At 41.9% G+C, this 21,521-nt stretch overlaps 1 protein-coding gene across 5 annotated transcripts in view; it reads right to left on the bottom strand.

The window, feature by feature from the left end:
• The window catches only part of LNX1 (ligand of numb-protein X 1), a 223,285-nt gene that overhangs the window by 127,582 nt on the left and 74,182 nt on the right, over positions 1-21,521 (bottom strand). For 4 of the 5 annotated variants that reach the window (XM_004460613.5, XM_004460616.5, XM_004460618.5 and 1 more), the window contains one exon: positions 11,904-12,031. The gene's annotated coding sequence lies outside the window, so the exon portion shown is untranslated. Of the gene's footprint in view, positions 1-11,903; positions 12,032-13,297; positions 13,443-21,521 lie in introns of those variants that run through there. The other variant, XM_058298561.2, reaches the window with a different exon arrangement.

Here is a 21,521-nt window from a genome sequence, read left to right as displayed (position 1 = left end):
ACAAAAAGTCAAATAAATAAGCATTAACAGAAGAAATGAGGGATAAAAAGCATATGAGACTTACAAAATCCAAGCAGCAAAATGACACAAATAAATCCTGCATTACCAGTTACTTTAAATGTAACTCTCCAGTCAAAATGAAGATATTATCAGAATGGATATAAAAAAAAGTATGACCCAACTATATGCTGTTTACAAGAGACACATTAAATTCAAAGACATAAGTAAAGTGAGAGAAAAAGGATGGAAAACATGTATACGAATGGTCAAAGTAACCCAAAGAGACCTGTGGTAGCCAGGTAATATCATTTAACATAGACTTTAAGTCAAAAACTGTTATAAGGGACAATGAAGGTCACTATATACTGATAAAGGGGTCAATTCAACAAAAAGACATAGTAATTCTAAATATATATATATACCTAATGGCTGAGTCCCCAAAATATATGAAGCAATTATTGACAATTTGAAGGGAGAAATAGACATTTCTACCTTAATAATAAGAAATTTCAATATATTTCTTTTACTAATGAATAGAACATCTAGACAAAAGATCAACAAGGAAAGAGAAGACTTGAAAGATACTCTTAAACACTAGACCTAACAGACATATATAGAACATTTCTCCCAACAACAGCAGAATACACATTCTTGCCTGGTGCACATGGGTTATTCTCCAGACCATATGTTACGTCACAAAATAAGTCCTCAACAAACTGAAGAATACTGAGATCCTACAATGTACCTTCTGTGACCACAATGGAATGAAACTAGAAATCAATAACAGAGGGAGAACTGAAGAATTTACAAATACGTGGAAATTAAATAAGGCACTCCTAAATAATCAATGGGTCAAAGAAGAAATCACAAGGGAAACTAGGAAATATATTGAGGCAAACAGCTTCTTGCTTCTTTGTTTTTCTCTTCCTCTCTCTCTATTTCTTATTTATAAAGCACTCTGGTAAGAGGACTAAAACCAATCCTGAATGAAGTAGATCACACCTTAATTTAAGTAGCCTCAGCAAAATATCCTATTTCCAATGGGTCCACACCCACAGGAATGGATTAACTTGAAGATGATGTTTTTCTGGGGTACAGACAGTTTCAAACCACCACATACTTATTTAAATTATGTGTAATTTCTCAAGTCCTTCAATTGTTTGAACGCGGATCCCATGGCCTATCCCAGGTTGCACAGCTTTAGATTCATTCCTTGAAGGAAAGGGTCTCCAGACTCCACCAGCCTGAGACTCTCCTCCACAAACACTCAGATTTATTAGTGTCCTTCCTATAATGTATGGATAGAATGAAAGTCAAAACTCCAGGACAGAACGAAGTGTAATATCCACTTCCTTGAGTTGATGACCAGGCAGCCTACCATTGCAGCTGCCTCTTCACTAACCACTGAAAGAAGTAATTTTTCCAGCTGATTTATTAAAATTTCTATTTCCTTAGTTTTAAAACTCCATCTCCTATATGCATATTAACAGGAAACTATCTCACTTTATGTATGGTATTGAGACTATCAGAGGATCTAATTCCAAGATTCAGCTTAGATTCTGTTTTTGTCTTTCACTTTAGAACTAAAATAAACTGGTTCTGGTCACTAGACGTGTACAGGTAAGAGAAGCTTGAGGGGAACAGATGTAGCTCAAGATATTGAGCACCTGCTTCCCACATATAACTTTCCAGATTTAATCCTCGGTACCTCCTAACAACAAAACAAATGAAAATATCAACTCCTGGGAACCAGTGTAGCTCAGTGGTTGAGTGCTGGCCTCCCACATATGAGGTCCAGGGTTCAATCCCCATCCCGGTATCTAAAAAAAGAGAGAAGACTTAACCTAAAAGTTACCTTTGCTTCATTATAATAGTAAAATCATGCCCACAGCCACCATTGCATTACCATTTTCTTACACGTAACGTATGACCAAGCATGTTTCTAGTTCTAGAAAATCTATCCTGTTGCTGTTTCAAAACATTTATCTGTGGAGCAGGAGACATTGCCCTGAGGTCTACAGGAAGCTATTAGCAATTCTTGGCCAGAGAGGGGGAAAAAATTTCAAGGGTACTAAGTAGAAAAGCAAAAGGGTTTTTAAAAATAAATCAAGAGCTTTGAACACAGTTTTTAAAAGTCTTTAGGTGGATTTATACAAACAGAATTCTTCAGTGGTTCAAGTTTGGTATTAGGATCCATGGTGTACAATCCGATCCCTAGAATGAATGGTATTTGGGGAATTTCCTAAATTATAAGAGTGGACTTTTCCATTTGGTTGTAATAATTGCTTAATTTGGGTAAATATTGTTGCTCTAAAATGAACTGACAAAAATAAACAGCGCAAGAAAAGAGAACAGTAGCCATTTAAATAAATGGTAAACCAGAGACCATTTTCCCCCCATAAATAACATATTGATTAACTTTGACAGAAATTCCCTAATAGATGAAGAAGCTAAAAGAGTAGCAGGCTGAGGACAGCTGATGAAGGGCACTGGGAAGAACTGCAGCTCTGAATGCTCCCTCCCTACCAAAATAAGCACAAATAGTCAAAGAGGAAAGTGTCCAGTAAGGTAAACTAGTAACCTCAGACTAGCCTGGCTCTTCTTTTATTCCGGGAAGGGGCATCTGCTGGAAAGCCTTGCTTATAGAAAACTGCTAGTTTGCCTATGGCAGGCATATTCAGAAAAATCCAGACTACTGTCCTATACAATGAGTACATTTACCCTCATCCCCATTCCCTGCTGCTGAACCTTATTGCAGCCTGAGGCAAATGGAAAATGCATACCCCAAATATATGCTTTCATGCTTTTTTTAATGGATTAATTTTTTCCCAGAACATCAGAATAGTTAAAAAAGATGAAAAGTAGGTAAATTAAAACTAAGAGCACTATTTTAAATTTCAATATACAAACAACAATATTTTCAAATTCTGCATCTTTTCTTATCTTGTTTTCAACTGAGGGAATGGCCATGTTTGACAATTTTTCTTGACCCAGTGATGACCTTAATTTTCAGTTAAGTTTAGCGTACGATCCTGTCTTTATTTAGGTAAATGTTGGCTTTTTTTTGGTTCATCATGGATTTTTTCCACATTAATTTAGATGATTTAGAATGCGGCATTGAAATATTATTTCTCCTGATTGCTGTGTTTTTTTGGAGCTCCCTCAAATTTTGTACCCAGAGTGCCTCATTTGCCTCACCCTAATCACAAAACTATCAGGATTATTTTTAGAGGCCTAACCAGAGACAGGGGATGTAAAGACTGAGGTTTGGGGCCAGCTCTGCTACAGCCATCTGAGTGGGTTTCCTTGTACCTGATTAGGTTAGGGTGCCCCAACCATGGTATAATGGAAAAACGGGACAATTATAAGCTCTTCATAGCTGTGCCACTAAATTTTGAGTAAGCTCTAAATTGATCTTTGCTACAATTGCTATACTTGATAGAAATGCCAGATGAATAATTTGCTGAACAGTTCATGAGGCAAAAGGAACCACTTGCTTCAAAATAAGAGCTAAAAAGTATAACTGCAGCCAGGGTCCAAAAAAGATCACAAGATGATTGGATCCCATAAGAGCTTGGTTTCATGAGTACATAGGAGAACCTAGTCAAAGATAATAATAAATAGTTCTCCCCAGCAAGGACATAGTGCAGAATGTGAGAAATTCATGAGCATGTGAGGTTCTGCTATGTGTTTGTTTCATGATTTTTGCTCATTTCCCTTGTGTTGTTCTGAATCTTTTAATCTCTTCAATCAATCCCAATGTTTTCCAATGTGGCTAAGACATGGTGGCAAAGAATCCCCATACCAGATGATTTCCAAGGTGACTTTTGGCTTCAACAACTTGATTATACCAAGTGTTTTTGTTGTAAATGATGCTTTATAATTTGGAAGAAGCTACATAGGGCAAAACAGACGCCAGGTTGGTTTCAAACTGGTCATTGGGGCCACACCTCAATGTAGAGATGACAATCAGTCAGAATCACCATTCTGGAAGGTGGAGACCAGAAATAAACCAATGGAGGAAATGGGTGGACCAGTGGTGGTGATGTCTTCACACTGGTGGCTACATCTCTCTTTTTAAAGTAAGTCACCCACCAGGCGTGTTTGCCTAACCACTGCCTTTGGCCCTGACTATAACTCCTAAATTAGATCATTGGGGGTTACAGGGAGCATTGTAAAAGTTAGGACAAATTCTGTCTTCCTCTACTAAACAAAGTATTTTGACAATTATATTTTTTAATTTTGAAAAATTTAATGACACTTGGGGGTGTCAAAAATGTGACACCAGTTTTTAAATAAATACCAGTTGTGAACTGACATACACAAGAGGATGGACAAAAGCTCTGTGGGCTATTCCTTAGCTTATGGACTCATGCATAATAGGGAGGAATTAGGTGCTTTGATAACTTGAATAAAAAGTCACACATGGAATAAAACTAAGAGCTTCTCTTAACTAAGAGCTTCTGTTGAAGTCAGGGTCATGGGGGGTGGGGAGAAGGAGGGTTAAGCATAAATTGAAGAGGAAAGGGAGACGAGGGAGGGCAGGTGCTTGTGGGCTGCTGCCAAGTTGGGGGTAGCTCTGCTCCTGCTTAACTTCTAAATCAATGATCTCAAAAGAGGGAGTAAACTACTTATTAATGAAAACTGGGAATGATACTAGTCTGCATAGTGTTGCCAACACTAGAAAGGACAGAAAAAGAATAGAAACGGTCTTTTGAGAGGTCCAAAAAATGGTCATGAAATTAAAGGAGATTTGAACTAAAGGGGGACAAGGTAATACATCTGGAGACAATAACTGAGAACATAGATATTCAGAAAGTGGGAAAAACAAGGGGAAGCAGTTAACAGAAGAGAGTCCCAAGTGGCTAGCCAATTAGACCCATGTCAGGCAGGCATTGCACAGGCAGGTTAGAGAGGAGCATGGCACCACCTGACAGGGGCATCATGTGTGCCTTTCATACTTAGTTTGCTTACAAGAACTCTATACCAAAAAGCTGTCCTTCCATTTCTTGGTTTATAAACAGGGTCAAAGGGACCTTATTCCTGCAAGCAATAAAAATGAAGGCAGAGAGTCTTGCACTTGAATAGTCTTCATGCTCTTGAATAGTCAGTCACCTTAGGCTCCTAGGATGGGCTGATGTCAGAGGAGAAGCATGGAAAGAAAGTCAGCTGGTATTCTTCCACACGAAGCTGAAAACAATGTCAGGAAGTGCTTATGGTTTTTTAACAGATAGTCAAGATTTATGGGGGAAGGAAAGATGAAGAAAATACTTGAATTCTCAACATTTTTCTGCTGTTTCAGTTCTAACAGGTGTCCACTGACCACCTATTATATGTGTGACATTGCCTTAATTCAATTTCATCTTCAATGAGATTAAGTCTAATTATGAAAATGAAACTTATATATAGGGAAAAAAAAAAGTTAAAACACTGTAAGAGAATGCAGAATAAATGGCAATGAGTATAGCTTCCCAAAGTAGGAACCAGAGACACTTTGGAGGAGAAGGAACAAGGAGAAGTCTAGTGTGGCCCAAAGCAGCCAGGAAAGTTCATGGAATAGATAGTCCTTGGAAAGAATCATGAAAGACAAATGGGATTTGGACAAGTGGGAAGAAAGCAAGATGTGGGAAGAACAAGTTCATCAATCCAGGATGAGGAATAGACACACTGAGGTTTGTTGCTTTTATATGATGATTTGTATTTTGGTGTTATTTTTAATTTTATTTAAAAATTACAAGATTCTGAATTGGGTAAAGACCTTATATTCTCGCTAAGTGGAGGAATCTTCTTTTCAGCATCCCTGAGGAATGACCTATACCCTCAGCTTAAAACACTTCCATTGACGGGGAGCTCAACAGTTCAAACACCTCAACTCTTCCTTCTGGTTACTTTGACCTTCAGGTCACTTTGACCTTCAGGTCTTGTTCTGTCTTTCAGTGTAACATTGTTCAAAATCACTTCCCCCAAAATTAAAGACTGTGCTGGTGGTCTCTCCCTGGTCTTTTTCTTTTTTTTTTTTTGTGCCTTGTTCTTCCAATTGTCTTCCTGGGTAGTCCGGGTGGTAGGAAAGGGTCCCACCCCAGAGGCCCTCTAGTTCACTAAAGTCCCTTTGAAAACATGGCACCTGAAAGCAAAATTTACCCAGTTTGGGTCAGGGTTCAGGGGAGCAATTGTTTCCTTAATCAGGATACTACTTGTCTACTAATGCAACTTAGATGACCTTTACTTATTTGTTTTAGTAGTTGCTTCACTCTCCTGACTGGAAGAACTCAGTGCTCAGTGAGTCTTTACAGAAAACAATGCATGTGCCTTGAAAACAGAAATAACTAATGGTAGTGGTAAAGGCTGCCAGTTCTAACTCTCCTGGACTATATTTTGTCCAAGGTTCCAACCTCCAAGTGAACAAGAAATGTCTCCACAAATACTGACAGAAGCCTGTGTATGCAGGTCATTTGGAGGAGGCAGACATTTCCAGGGATATTCCCCAGGAATGGGGCAAACATCACCAATGAGCTGTTCCAACATTTCTCTACGTGGCATAGTGATATAGAATATAGCCACCCGTGGGGTGGCTGCCACTTAGACTGCTACGTAGTTAAGGACAGAGACCTACCTAATGTAATGTAATAATGCCCTAAAAATGTAATAATGCCCTTTTAATACATTAATAAATCAGAAGACAGACATCTTCAGAAATGACTCCTAGCACAAATTTGCAATAGCCTGACAGGAAGAAAAGGCCACAGATAAGATGGCTGTGTGTGTTGTCAAAGATGTAAGTATTATATAACAATAACACATAATGAGGAGTTTGAAGACATTAGGTGACTCATGTATTAATGTGAATATGCTTGAGCCTAAGTATACAGCGTTCTTTTCAAAAGAGGCCACGTGACTGACCAAAGTAGTCATAAGCAAGTTATGTAAATCATCTCAACAGACAGCAGTGGCATATTTAGGCCTCATCATCATGCATCTGTTGTTGCCAAGCACTATGCCAAGAGGCGATTAAAGGAAATTCTTGGAGAGTTTATACTCTGCCGTTGGTGAAGTCTTTTGTGTCCCTCTGACAAATGCATCAAACACAAGAAGCAAATAGAGTCACTTGGCAATAATGGTGGAATGAAAATCCACACATTCCAAGTCAAATTCATGATGTGAAAAAAGAGTCTCTGATTAATTGGGTAGAACCTACGACCACTGTTAGAAGTGTTCTAGTCAACGCACCGTGCCCAGGAACATGGCTCCCTGGAGGAGTGGGGAGAAGTTCTTTAGAAAGGCAGAGGAAGAAGGGCAGGGATGAAGGGAATGGAAATGAACAGAATATCATAAAATTGGCAAACCTGAAATTTGGAAGTTATCTTGTCTACCATCTAGCTGAAGCAAGAACCCCCCCTCTCCCCTCCTTTTTAAAATATAAGATAAAATAGATTATTTACTGAGTAGTTCACCAGTACAAAAGCTGAGGACTTTACATATATTTTCCCACTTAATCTTTAAAGTAAACCAAGTAATTAGTGGCATAATCTTAATTTTACAGCTGAGTATAGGTACTGCTAAAGAAACACAAATCCTCTGTCATTCACTTATTCATTCATCCAGCAAATATGTACTCTGTACCAGTCACTAACTATGACAAAAAACAATTATTTTAGTGACAGGGAATTCAGTACCTCAAAAGGCAACCTTCTTCCTACTGTTTTTGGACAATTTAATTTTTAGGAAGTTCTTCCTTATACTTATCTGAAATATGTCTCTGTGCAAGTAACCAATAGGTCACTCATGCTGCTTAAAAAAAAAAAATAAGAGGAAATGGGGAATGTAAAAGCTTTACAGGAGACAACCAATATCTTTCTGTTTCTGATTTCAACTCAGCACAACTTCCTGTACTTAGCAGCTGTTACGGTTTTAATGTTAACCCTTATTCTTCGGGAGTAGTAGTTGGTTAAATACCATAACCTAGAAAGAGTGAAGCAACCTTCTTTCTAAATAATATTGAAAAGTCTTTGATACTTTGAAGGTACTGTCAGATGGCAATAAATTTGGCATCCACATAAAAGTGAGTCTAGGTAATGCCAGCACATAACTATCAGTGATAGTTACATACTCCCAGGAAGGCCATGAATAGTGAGGCAATGAGGGGGATAAATTTTAGCGCCTCCCTGCATATCTTCCCTCGGCAACATCTCACAGAACGGCCTTTCAAGTTATCAAAATCCTAGCAGACCCAATGTTGTCTACTTTGTAAGGAACTCAAATATAAAAAGGTCAAGGGGAAAAAGACACTGAGAGGTAAAGCCAGGGATCACTGCTTCAGGAGGATCCACTATTTATTCACATTACGGAATCTGACTGCTCACAGGTCTGCATTGATGAGGCTTTCAACTGGCAGCTGCCTTACTCTGGAACTCCAAGAGAAACAAGATATTTTTTAATGGGTTTTCTGTTTAAACCCTTGGGGTCCTTTTGGCAAATTTGTTTTGCTCAAAGTGTCTATGGTCTCAATTTAATAGTATTTCTGTAATTATTACATCCTGACTGCTGGGTGGTCTAATGAGCCAAATTGTAACAAATATAACAAAGGTTTTCTATAATATAATAGTTAACATTTACTGAGCACTTATTATATGCCAGGCACTTTAATGTAACCATTTCAGTTGTTAATTAATGGTTAATTAATCCTCACACAGCACTGAGTTTGCTAGGTATTCCCACTTTAGAGATGATGAAACTGAGGCAAAGAAGTATTAGGTAATTTATTTAGGCTAGTAATTACAGAGCAGAACTGGGTCTCAAAACCGGGTCTGTTTGAATCTATCCACTATGATTCCTTTCAAGAAAACAATACTGGTAATAGCTAACATTGTGCCAGGTACTGTTTCAAACACTGAACAGATCTTCATCATAACTCTCTTTTCCAGCTGAGATAAGGAGCGAGTAAATAAACTGCCCTAATCACATGGCTAATACATGGTAGAACTGCGTTTAGAACCCAGGCAGTCTGACACCAGGGACCCGCTCTTAACCACTATTCTAAAGGAAGTAGTATTAAACCAATACATTGCTATTTCCCGGTGAGGCAATGCCCCCCCTACTTCTGACCTACTCACCTAGGCATGTCGGCAGCCCATGTGGTTGCTGCTACAGGGCTGAGGGGTCTTGTGAAGTACACTATTTTAGGGTTTTTGTTTTTTTGGAAGTCATGGTTCTTTCTCAGGATCTCCCAAATAAGCAAGCACCAGGCTCGGGGTTAAGAACTCATGGTCCACCATTAACTAGGATGCTACCTTGCTCCCTCCCTTTGGGAGGGTGGGAGGCCTGGAGAAGCCTGGAAACACTCCCTGCTCTTATGCAATGACTCAAGGTCATTGAAGGACTCAGGATATTCCATTAGAAGGGCGTGCAGACCCACAGTACACAGTACATCCGTGCCGGCTGCCTCTTCTTCTTCCTCCTTGTGACTTGGCACAGGAGCTTGCCCAGGCTATGGCGAAGGGCGTTTTATCTGCAAGACTGGAGGAGACCAAGCACGAGGTCTGCCCTGTAGATAGCATAACTGAAGGCAGAAAGGGCTCCCGGCCAACTCAGATTACAGTTTATGACAACAGGACCTTTCTGCTCAAAGCCTGCGGAGAACTGCATTTGGTCGGCCTGTCATGGGATGCAACCTCAAGGCAGAGAAAGGAAGGAGTAACAGCAGTGGGCAGCACCTCCTGAAAACTTTGCCTGGGAGGCTCGCTGAGACAAATTTGCCTGGTTTGTTTAATGACATAGTTCAAGCCTTCTCTTGCCTCCTGCCTAGTTCATTTCTGGGAACTGTTAACATGGCAGTTAATTACTTACAATTAATAACTATAACAAGAACTATAGCGGTTCCTAACACTTGCAATTACATAAGCTCCTTTATCTCGTTAGGGTGGGACTATCTCTTCTGAGCAACCCAGGAAAATTCCCTTAGGAAGGGAGAACTTTGCGTTTATCTGACATCCACTCAGCACCAGACATTGGCAGCTTCATACTTTACCTAATGTACATCTCACAACCACACTGTATAGTAGGGATTATCATTTCCAGTTTGTGATCAGAAACTGAAGATCATAAAAGTTAAGTAACTTGTCCAAGGATGTCAGTGAAAGAGATGGTCCTTCTTTTCCATCAGGCCTGTTGCCACTGGGACCCAAGGATGGAGTTACTACAGGCAGGGAACCACACGGGGTCTTTTCACCCCTTTGGGCCGTACACACGCACAAATTACCCAACAGACCAAAGGCTGGCTGAGATAACATAACTCTGAATTCCAGGCTCTGTAATTTTTTTCCTTTTTTATATATTGTGGGTTACTGTCCACAACTTGTTCCTTTAATAGGCAGAGATACAGACATACAGTGATGAAATTATTTAACTATAAATTAACTATTGTGCCAACAACTAATGAACTATGGTAAACCAGAAGGAATGAAACCTTCCTCTGGATAGGTTTGTGACTTTAGTGACACATTTTTATCTGGGAGGTTCAGGGTATAGGATTTTTTTTCCTCTCCTCTGTAGATGAAACTCTAAAAAAGTGAGAACTGTAGTAAGGAACAAGCAATAGCCACCCCCCAAGCACACAAACTCGGGGGGGTAAAAAGGCACAACCGTCCATTAAAGGAGAACAATACAGGCCTGCAAGGAGTAGAAAAGATATTGCCAGAGCTGGTTTTCAGCAGTGAGAAGATATTCTGAAGGAAAAAGTTTCTCAGCTTGTTTCAATTTATACTCGTGGAGAATTTACATGTGCTTTGAATTTCTGGGTGGATGAATATGAGCATAATTCCTAACAGATTATTTCCTTGCAAACATTTACTAACTGAAATCTCAGAAAAACAGCTGATGAAGGAACCAGAATGAAATGTCTCACAGGTTTATTTCTTCCCTCAAGTTTGCAAACTTATACCAAGAGGAGTCTGGTTTGGAGATGGTTTCTTTTCTTTCTCTAAAGAACAGTATTGAGTGTAAAGTGTGGCTATTGAGTTGTCAAGAACAGAAATCATAGAAGCTGTAAGATCACGACTGAGAAAACAAATATGGATCCTAGTGGTAAAATTACTTTTTAAAAAATATCAGGTCCTGGCAGAACAGGCTCCTCTGTATAATTGCTGTTAAAAGGAAAAAGAGAGGAAAAAAGTGGGAATGCAGGCAGGGGAAGGGTACAAAAACTTAAACATTAAACCTGAAGTTGTGTCAGTGAAGGAATGATCTTTAAGCTAAGGTCAGCAGGCAACCAGTCCAGATCTGAATGTAAACAATTCTAGTCCAGACTGCAGGGTGATGTCACAAAGAGAGTTCAACAAAGAGCAAAGAAAATGCTAGACTTTTTTTTTAAGGAAAGAAAGCAGAAGGAAAACTGGAGTGGAAGGCTTCAGGGTAGGGCAAGAAAATTTACCTGTTGAGGTAAATTTCAGGGGAAAAAAAATCTCGGGACAGCTCAGTGGTGTAGATCCAAATTGCCTTTGGTGAGATGAATGCACAAAACAAGCAACTCTGGACTGAACTTGAGCTGGCGCTGGCCCTCCCAGCCTCCATTAAAGGGGCTGAACAGGTCTGCACCTTCGAGCTAAGTTTCAAAAACATCGCCACTCCACTTCTCTCCAGGGTTTTAAAAACTCAGATCAACTTTGCAGACAAGCAGAGTCTGGATTAATGATAAGGAGAAACAAAAAGGATTAAATATCTGCCTGGGGAGGACTTTCTGTGCAACCGAAAGGTTAAGGTATCCCTCTTCTCTTCCCTCTCAAACCAGCTTCTCCCGCTGGGGCAAAGGCCCATTCAACTTGTATCTTTCATTCAAATTCCCGGTTCAGATCCCTCAGGGGCCAGTGATCTAAATGCCAAGAAAGAAAAAACAGGAGGTTTCAACTCACCTTTTTCAAGTGTCTGTCTGGGACTCTCAAAGCAGTAGCTACAGGGGAGCTCTCATCTCTGTGGGTGAATCCAGCAAGGAACCGGGCAGCCGGGAGCTGTGACCAACTCTACCTCAAAGTACAGGTGCCTGAAGGAAGGAGGAGGGTATTGGTCGGTGGCGAGCAGGAAACGTGTGACATCACGGAAGCCTTGACAGATAAAGCATTGCTGGGACCTTAGCGATTGAAACAGTCAGTAGATCCCGCCCACCTGTCATTTACCTGAATACCTGCAAGCCAGGTAGGTGGCGTCTCTGCATACACAAATGAATCAGTTAGAACAATTTGCCAGGTGGAATTTACTTTCTTTCCTGAGCACAGCACGTGGCCAGCCCCGTGTAGATCTTTATTTATATGCCCGGGTGCTTTCCTGACCAGGGCTCCCTCCCACTCGCCCCCATTCCATAGCTGCCTACCGAAGATTTAAAGGGAAGCTTTAAACACCAAAGTGAGACGGAAACTTCATGGGCATGAAAAGGAGATTACGAAGATTGCGTAGAAATATGAGATTGACCCCAAATGACTTTCTGAAGGGCATTCGAATCACAAGCGCCTTTCAGTCCCATAAAAAACAAACTGGAGGTGACATTTCAAATTCATTTTAAAAAGTTGAGCCGTTTAAAAGTTGAGGGTTCAAACACTTTAGCACCCCTTTAATTCCATATTCAGGGGTTTGCCTGGTTTGTCTGGCAGTTAAAAGTCACACGGCGGTTACAGATCAGGGTAGGCCTACTATTTAGGAGCAATTTACATGATTCAGATTTGAATGATAGTACAACAATAAGGGCAATGTCGTGTGCTTCTCAGAACCAGGAAGGAGGAGTCAGAGTTATTTCTGTCCCAAGCTTGGTGTGTGACCCTGGGCAAGTCACAGAGTTGCCTCAGCTTTTCCAGCAGGAACCGGGCAGCTCTGACTCTTAAACACTAGGGCATCTGTCAAGAGGAGGACTGTAAACAACTCCCGCCACCGCCTTTAAAGGTTGTCCATTTCTTTTCTTTTATTTTTTTAAAAATTTTTTTCTCGTACATTTCTAGAGCCCGCGTCCAGCCCCGCTGCCTGGAAGGCGCCCCCTGGGGAAAGGACGGCGTCTCCCTCCAGCGAGGTGGCCTGCCGGCGCCCTGTAACACACTGGCATTCCTGTTTCTCCCTGCTCTCCCTCCCCCCTGCGTCCTCACACTGGGAACGCTTGGCCTCGACACGTCCCGACAGTGCCCTGCTGGAGGGGCTGTCGCCGCCGGCTGGTCCGCCTGTTAGCTGGGCCGGGCCGGGGAGGAAGCGGGATGGGAAGGAGAAGGGCGGTGGGAGGGGAAGGAAACGCGGCAGCGCTGGCTGGTCGCAGCCGGTCACTCAATACCTCGTACAGCAACGGGGGAGGAGAGGGGAGAGAGATTCTAGTCCAGGGCGCGGGGTGCGCGGGCTCCCGGACGCTTGACAGGCCCGGGCAGCGGCGGCTCCTCTCTCCCAGACTGGTGCAAACTGCCTCCTCGATCCTGGGAATTTGGTGCCCTTTGAGGCGAGTTAAAACTTTAAATATATATATATAAAATTCCTCCTATTCATGTCTTGAGGCTATATTCTGAAAGGCAGCCAAACCTTTTTACAGGCACGTCTTTCAGGGAAAGGTACCTTCCCACGAGTCTGATATTTAATTTGGAAACAACAGCGAAGCAAAGTCTTCTCCTTCACTCTGATAGGGTGTCGTGATCCCCCGACCCCCCCACCCCCGAGGGCAGTAGGGGAGGACTGGGCAAGCTGCCAACTTGGTGAATCACTGGGGGCCACGCCTTGGGCAGTGGTTGTCCATCAGGCCTCACCTTTTGCAAAGGGCTGGAAATCCCATATGGGGATCACCAACTCACAGGTTTAGGTTGATGGGTGGCCGTGGGGGAGGGGGTTGCCAGTGGAAATGAATTTGCGAAGGGACTGTGACTACAGCTTCTCCAGGTGAAGGCCTGAGGCAATGGGGGCTTCACCTGCTACATTCACATACAAATGTACAGCCCATAGGTACAATATATATAGTCTGATGAGTAAAAAATAAAAGTAAGCGTTCAACCAGGAGTCGAGTTCATTCCCAGGTAAGATAAATTAGTATAAGGAAAAGAGGAGAGAAAAGTCCCAGCTGGGATCCAACCGAGATCATGGCTGTGGGGCTGTGAGACCCAGCCTGAAAACCCCCTGAGGGAAGGCTGCTACCAAGGTCAAAGCCCAAAGACCCTGCTGAGACACTGGTCCAAGGCCCAGTTAGGAAGCCCGGGATAACTCCAAACAGGTCTCCCGATTGGTCCCAGATAACCCCAAACAAAGGGCCTCCTCATTCGTCCCCAGAGAGCTAAGAGGTGGGGATGGAAAGTCAACCAATCAGAACCGCAGACAACTGGGGCCCTCCCCAGCGTTAGGAAAGCAGGAAGGAAGAAGCCCCTGACCCCAGGTGCTCCACTTTGCCTGGAGGTAGCCGGCACTCTCCTCTGAGTGTGCCCTTTTCTTTCATTTCTCAATCAACTCTTTTTACTGGCCTAACTAAACTGGTATGTTCTTAAATTCTCTTATGTGAGATAGCCGGGAACCTAGAGGAATCCAGAGCCTTCCGGCTTCACAGGTACAGTGCAGAGAAAAAAACTGGAGGAATTCACACCATATGCCATCCCAAGTGAGATGCTTCTTGGTATTCCTGGATTTAGAATAATCTTTAAAGGTTTAAAAAAAATCAATATGAGCTTTATTCCATTATTTGTTATTATATAATTGTTTTATTATATATTACTTATTATTCCGTTAGGGCTATTGCATTAATATGGAAATGATATTTCTAAGGTATTCAGAAGTATTGGGGGAAAGATGTAAATAATAATCATAACATCTAACGTTGCATAAATGCTTAAGAGATGCTATCTCCTGTTCTAAGTGCTTTATACAACAACCCTCTAAGTTGAGTACTGTTACTATTTATTGGGAGCCACAATGCATCCTATTCTCCTACCCCTACTCCCTTTCCACCCAGCCCATGGGCATTCCTGCCTCCACAATGCAAGACCACAGCACCCTTCCAAGCCCTACCCAACCCTGTCAGTTTCTGGAAGCTTCCTGCCTCTGCCAGCCCTTTTCCCTAACAAGCTTTAGCATATTCCTGCAAGGACACACTTAGCTGAAATAATCCAGGATAGACTACTGGGAAGAAACAGGGAGGAAAGACCATGCTTTCTCCTGTTCTGCCTGTGTGTGGACTTTCCAGGTCACCCCTTCTCGGCCTGGTCAGCTTCATAACTCAATTCTGGCCTCCCCTCGACTCAGCCAAACTGAATTAGGAGCTCCGCCTTCTAGCCCCCCAATACAAAACTGTCATACTGTAGCCTAACCTTTCCTGTCTCCCCTAGAAAACGGATTTATCTCTGTATCCTTAGGATCAAATACAGTATCTGTTGCAGAGTAGGCTTTTTAAAAAGACCTTTATTGAAGGTTCATTTATTGAATGAATAAATGACGAAGCTGGGTAAGACCTCTTTTTTTTTTTTTTTTAGGATTTGTTTATTTACCTCTCCCCCTTCCCTCCATTTGTCTGCTTGCTGTGTCCATTCGCTGTGCGTTCTTCTGGATCTGCTTGTATTCTCACTGGGTTACTCTGGGAACTGATTCTGGGACCTTCCAGAGTAGGAGAGAGGCGATCATTCTCTTGCGCCACCTCAACTCCCTGGTCTGCTGCAGTCCTCATTCTCTGTCCTCTGTGTCTCTTTTTTGTTGCATCATCTTGATGTGTCAGACCTCCTTTTATTTTCTCACAGATAAAGCTTGCAACCTATAGATCAGAGGTTTCTCAACTCTGGCACACATTAGAATCACCTGGAGAGCATTAAAAAAAAAAACCCGGGAAGCGGACTTGGCCCAATGGATAGGGCGTCTGCCTACCACATGCGAGGTCCGCAGTTCAAACCCCGGGCCTCCTTGACCCATGTGGACCTGGCCTGTGTGCAGTGCTGATGCACGCAAGGAGTGCCCTGCCACACAGGGGTGTCCCCCGTGTAGGGGAGCCCCATGCGCAAGGAGTGCACCCCATAAGGAGAGCCGCCCAGCGCGAAAAGAAAGTGCAGCCTGCCCAGGAATGGTGCCGCACACAAGGAGAGTAACAAGATGATGCAACTAAAGAAACAGATTCCTGTGCCGCTGACAACAACAGAAGTGGACAAATAAGAACATGCAGCAAATGGACACAGAGAACAGACAACTGGCAGGGTGGGGGGGGCGGAGAGAAATAAAGTAAATCTTAAAAAAAAATACCCAATGTCCCCCTCCAGCGTATAGTTTCTGGATAGGAATGTCTCCAGTTGCAAATTGGTAAATTAGTAATATGGTTTATATATTGGTCTCTTAGAAAACACATCAGGAAATCTATCACTCTTGGGTGCTTACCTGAAAACATCTTTTGGGACCTTTCAAACTGATCCAGAGAAGGGAATGCTACCTTGAGAGGCCCTTCTGAATGGCCAGTTGTAACTCTCAATGAAATCTTTTATGTCATTTCTCAATAACATCAATAGTCTACCCCTTCAAAATTTGAAAATCTTGTAAAATGGCCCAAATAACATGGAACTAATACAATTGGAAAATATGAGACAGTGTAAAATTAAGTTCCAATACAAGCTACTGTTGAGATGGATGGCTTAGACCAGAGTTAGTAAATACTAGTCACTCACTGTCCCATTCCCTCCTCCCCTACCACTGCCACTGTCATTGCTTTTTAAAAGGTCATGGCATTCTTGAGCTCAGAAGTAACCTCAGAATCTTCATGATACAACTCCAAGCATGCTAGCAGTTGGCATTAACCCTTAATATCAAGCCTTTAAAAAAATTTTTATCCTAAGTTTAGATATTAAATGGGAGGGATAGTAAGAGGAAGAGATTGGTGTTGGCTAGTGCCATTAGAGAAGACTTCATGGAGAACAAAGCATGAATTGGGCCTTGAAGGATCTGCAGGAATGGTGAGAAGGGATAATGGGAGCAGTGTAGGTGAACGTAGGCATGATCAGAGCCTGTGTGTGTTAGGGAGGAATGTGGAGTGGTGGGGAAGGATGGGGAAGATGAGAGAAGGAAATGTGCACCTGCTGGGGTGAAGGGGATCCACAGGATGCTAAATTTAGATAGGAAAAGTGGGACCAGATTATTAAGATCTTCAAGGGACTGCCTGCTCCATGTCCTCACCTTACTATTGGTTACTTTTTTCCTGAGAGTTAAACAGCATGATGATCTCATGATGAAAAGCATGCTTTGTTTTTGTTTTCAGAAATTCAGTGTCTTGGCTATGGAGCAATTTATTAAGAGTGATGTTTTCAATGTTGAGCTAAATTTCCATGATGTGCCATTTTAGCTACCATATGATTATCTTACTCTCTGGGACCACGCCTCTTTTGCAGTCAACATATCCTGAAAACATTGTTCTTTGGAAAGGCAGGTGGAATGCATTAGAAAGCTCTCTGAACTCAAGGTTGGGTCTGTCCTAGTTAACCTAACTTGGGTTTTGTGTGTGTGTGTGTGTGTTTATTAGTTTGGATTCTTTTATGTATCTTGACAGGGAAATCTAAAAGGGGAAAGGAAGTCTATTTTCAAAGCTCTTTCTTTCTAGATCACCACAATGAAGGTTGGCATTCTCAAGGATCCCTCCTGGCAATGAACCTATTGCTTAGACGAAAGCTCATGATTCAGCAGAATTACTTTACCCTGTTTGCTTCCTATGTTTTTTTCCTGGCATATTTGTAGAGTTGTCTAAGATGCCTGAATACCGCAACAAAAGTGGACATATGCCATCTGATTTTAATAAAGGGCATTTCTGGAGAAAGCTGCCTTGGCCATATAATTTCTGAAAATATTCAGCATTGTGAAATGGAATTGCTGTACCACTCCATCATATTGGCCTCAGTTCATTTTTATTTTTTCAACAAGCTGAACTCCAAATCTTTCATTGGCTAATTGCAAATGCTTAGCAAATGCAAATGAAGAGATCTCAGAAGTATATTGGAAAATAGTTATAATCAAATATCAGCTGCTGTAATTGATGCTATTTGGTTCTGTGTATTTGGAAGAGATTCCATTTCTCTCTCACACATACAAGCCATTTGTTGCTTGGTTTGCAGAGAGCTTCTGACATACCCTATGGATTTACAGATTAGGAGGAGACACTTCTCTGATTTGTATGCTTTGACAGGGAGAGGGAGTATCTCAGGTAAATTAGAATTAAGTCAATTATCGAAGATTGTACACATTTTTTGAAGGTTTTACTGCTCAGGTTTGTGGCCTAGCACACGCTTCTTTTGAAGAGAAGTCCAAATAGAACTTAGCAGGGGAGAAATGGACTTCATAATTGTTGCAAAGCCTGTATTCTATAACCATGAAAATCTTTATGTTTCTATGGTTCCCATTTTTGTATAAACAGGGTAGGTTATTCTCAAGCAATTTTTTGGCAGTGGTTTTGCTATTTTAAAGATTGTCTTGTTTTTGTTTCTTTCCTGTATCCCTTTTTCTTGCTGCTGACTCTCCAGCACTGACCTCCTCAACCCTAATGACCTTTGCCTCTTCTCCTCTTGAGCCACACCTTGTACAGAGAATCTTCCAGAGCATCTTCCATCTCTGAAAATCTGAAACTCCAACATGCTACTCTCTATTCTCAACCAATTTGAGTTGGTCCCTCCCTTACTCAAATTTTACCTTCTCTTCTGAACTGATTGTCTTCTGGTTCCTGGATTCATGAAGCATGTCCAAGAATATCCATCACTTACTGCTTTCATTTCTGTCCTCACTTGCCCAGATCCCGCTTCCTGGCCAGCATCTTCAACTTACTCATGATCAGTGAAACCATGCAGCAAGCCTTCTCTTCTGTAAGTATGAAGATCAGTGCCACTATGTATGTATGCTATCCAATGCCAGACAAATTTGCACTCTCTTTGGCAATCCAATCAGTATTCCTAGTCAGTCCCTCTTCCTTTCCTTTCAGCACATTTCACCCTCAGCTCCTTTGCCTCATCTGGCATGTGGGGCTCTTTATGATCTAGCCCCTGGCTGCCTCTCAAGCCTCATGGACATCTCTGTATCTTTTCCCTGCCCTAGTAAAACTATGTTAAGGGTGGCTTCTGTCCCAGACCCTGTCCCCCTCCCCATGGTTTCTACAAGGAAGTAATTTCCTAGGCATATTCAGACCATGATCTATTCCTTTACTCTGCTTTGGGGAGTCCCTCGCCCTAGTACAACTGGGCAAGCTCAGTTTTGCTCCTCCCTTTTCTGTCTTGGCAGTGAGCTGGCCAGAATTTTCCTCTGCTGTTCCATGCTCAGAGTCTCTCCTGAGCAGACTTCTGTTTGGGAGGCTACCATGCTCCGATCTGCCCAGTCTGGGTGCCCTTCCAGGTCTTTCTCCTTGTTCCTGCCTTATTCTCCAATTTAGCTGTTGCCTTTAAAAAGTTGACATTGTGGCCTCAGATTTAGTCTTTTAAATTTTTCTCAAATTATCCTGAACCCAGGTAGGGAAGAGAGGCATTGTGTTTGGGGTCCCCCTTTGAGATTATAAAAAACCAATAACAGCCAATTTCACTTCTCAGCTCTGACCCAGGCAGCAGTATCCTAAGATGTATTGTTCATTTATTGGATTGATGTTTAGCACTTTAGCAGCATTATCTCACTGAATATTTGCCGAAACCCCATGAGCTAACTCAACAAATGAAGAAACCAAGGCCATGAAAAGTTAGGGAACTTATCCAATGTGCACAGCTGCATACAGGTAGACCTGAAATGTGGGCACAGGTTGTCAGGAGCATTACTCAGCTCTTGGCCTGAGAAACAATTCCATCTTCAGGGCTCGGCTCAAATGCTATCTCCTTTATGAAATCTTTTGTCACTTCCCCAAGCAGATATTGAGCTGTGTCTGTTCTATGTTCTCATTCTCTATTTCAGCAGTTAACTTGCATATTGTAATTTTTTAAAAGACTCTCTCCTCTTTAGACTGTAAGCCCCTTGAAGGCAGAAAATAATTTTTCATATATCCTCAGGAGTTAGCCCAGAAGAAACATAGGAGGCTTTCAATAAATATTAGATAAAAGAACTAAAAGATGAATATAAGACAAAGGAAGGAAAGAGCGAATGGAGGGAATTCACATTAAGTTAAATTTTGAGACATCACTTCCTTTTCAACATCTGCACACTTTGGAAGGAAGGCTAGCTTTGTCACATTTAATTTTTACAACAACTAGATATTCATCATTCATTCATTGATTCATTTATTCAACAGATATATTAAGCACCATTGACTTGCTAGCCAGTGTCAAAGATGAAAAGACAATCTCTGTCTTAAGGACGTTATAGTCAATGGGGAGGGAGAATTAAAGACAAACAATTGAAGTCCCAGGTGGAAAGTACCATAAAGGAGGAGTGTAATAAGTGTGGGTGCATGAACGAGGAAGGCTGACTTTTGTCAGCTTCAAGGTGTTAAAAAAAGTGCTTGCCCAAGGTCACCCAACTAGTAATGGGCAGAACTAACATTTGAGGGCAGTTCCCCTTGACTTTTTTTTTTCTTTTTTCTTTTTTTGTCTTTATTTTTTTAATATTACATTCAAAAAAATATGAGGTCCCCATATACCCTCCCTCACCCCACTGCTCCCTCCATAACAACAATCTCCTCCATCATCATGAGACATTCATTGCATTTGGTGAATATATCTCTGAGCACCGCTGCACCTCATGGTCAGTGGTTCACATCATAGCCTACACTCTACCACATTCCACCGAGTGGGCCATGGGAGGACATACAATGTCCGGTAACTGTCCTTGCAGCACCACCCAGGACAACTCCAAGTCTGAAAACGCCCCCACATCTCATCTCTTCCTCCCACTCCCTACCTCCAGCAGCCACCATGGCCACTTTCTCCACACCAATGCCACATTTTCTTCAATTACTAATCACAGTAGTTCATGAATAGAATATCAGTAAGTCCACTCCAATCTACACTCCATTCCTCCATCCCGAGTTCCACTTGACCTTAGACCCCATAATCTTCCCAGGCCCCACATGGCCTCATCTTGGCCTTGCTGCCAGGTAGGGTCAGGCAGAGGAGTTCCCATGGGAACAGGAACCTTAACAAGCTTCTAGATTTTGTCTATGAAACCCCAGAGAACCTGAGACCTCTTACAGCTGTTTAATTTGCACAAATGTAGAGGTGGATTCTCTGAGTGAGTAAAAAGGCTACTTCTCAAAAAGTGGTCTCAGAATTTCATGCCATGTAGAGCTGATTGGTACCTTGGGAAGAACTTGAAAAAGATCCAAACCCTGCAGGTGATGGTGACATCTGTAGATATTTAGATGCACTTAAATTGCTTTAAGGTAGAGTTGGCAGTTCAGTAAACTTTTTTAAAAGATCCCCTGCTCAAACCTCATAAGCTTTAGGTGTTGTGTAATTTAAATCTTTTTTTTCATTTTATTTTTGTATACTCAGCCCTCAGTGGAAAACAAATGACCATTTTCCACATAACAACCCTACAGCACTTGCTGTCTTTTATTTCCCAATAGAGTTTCTTTTCCAGGCCCATGTGCACCAGAGTCTTCAAAA

Source organism: Dasypus novemcinctus, chromosome 1, assembly GCF_030445035.2.
Source record: "Dasypus novemcinctus isolate mDasNov1 chromosome 1, mDasNov1.1.hap2, whole genome shotgun sequence".
Taxonomy (NCBI): Eukaryota; Metazoa; Chordata; class Mammalia; order Cingulata; family Dasypodidae; genus Dasypus; species Dasypus novemcinctus.
Note: the sequence above shows the minus strand (reverse complement) of the source record. Positions and strands in the feature narration are given on the sequence as shown.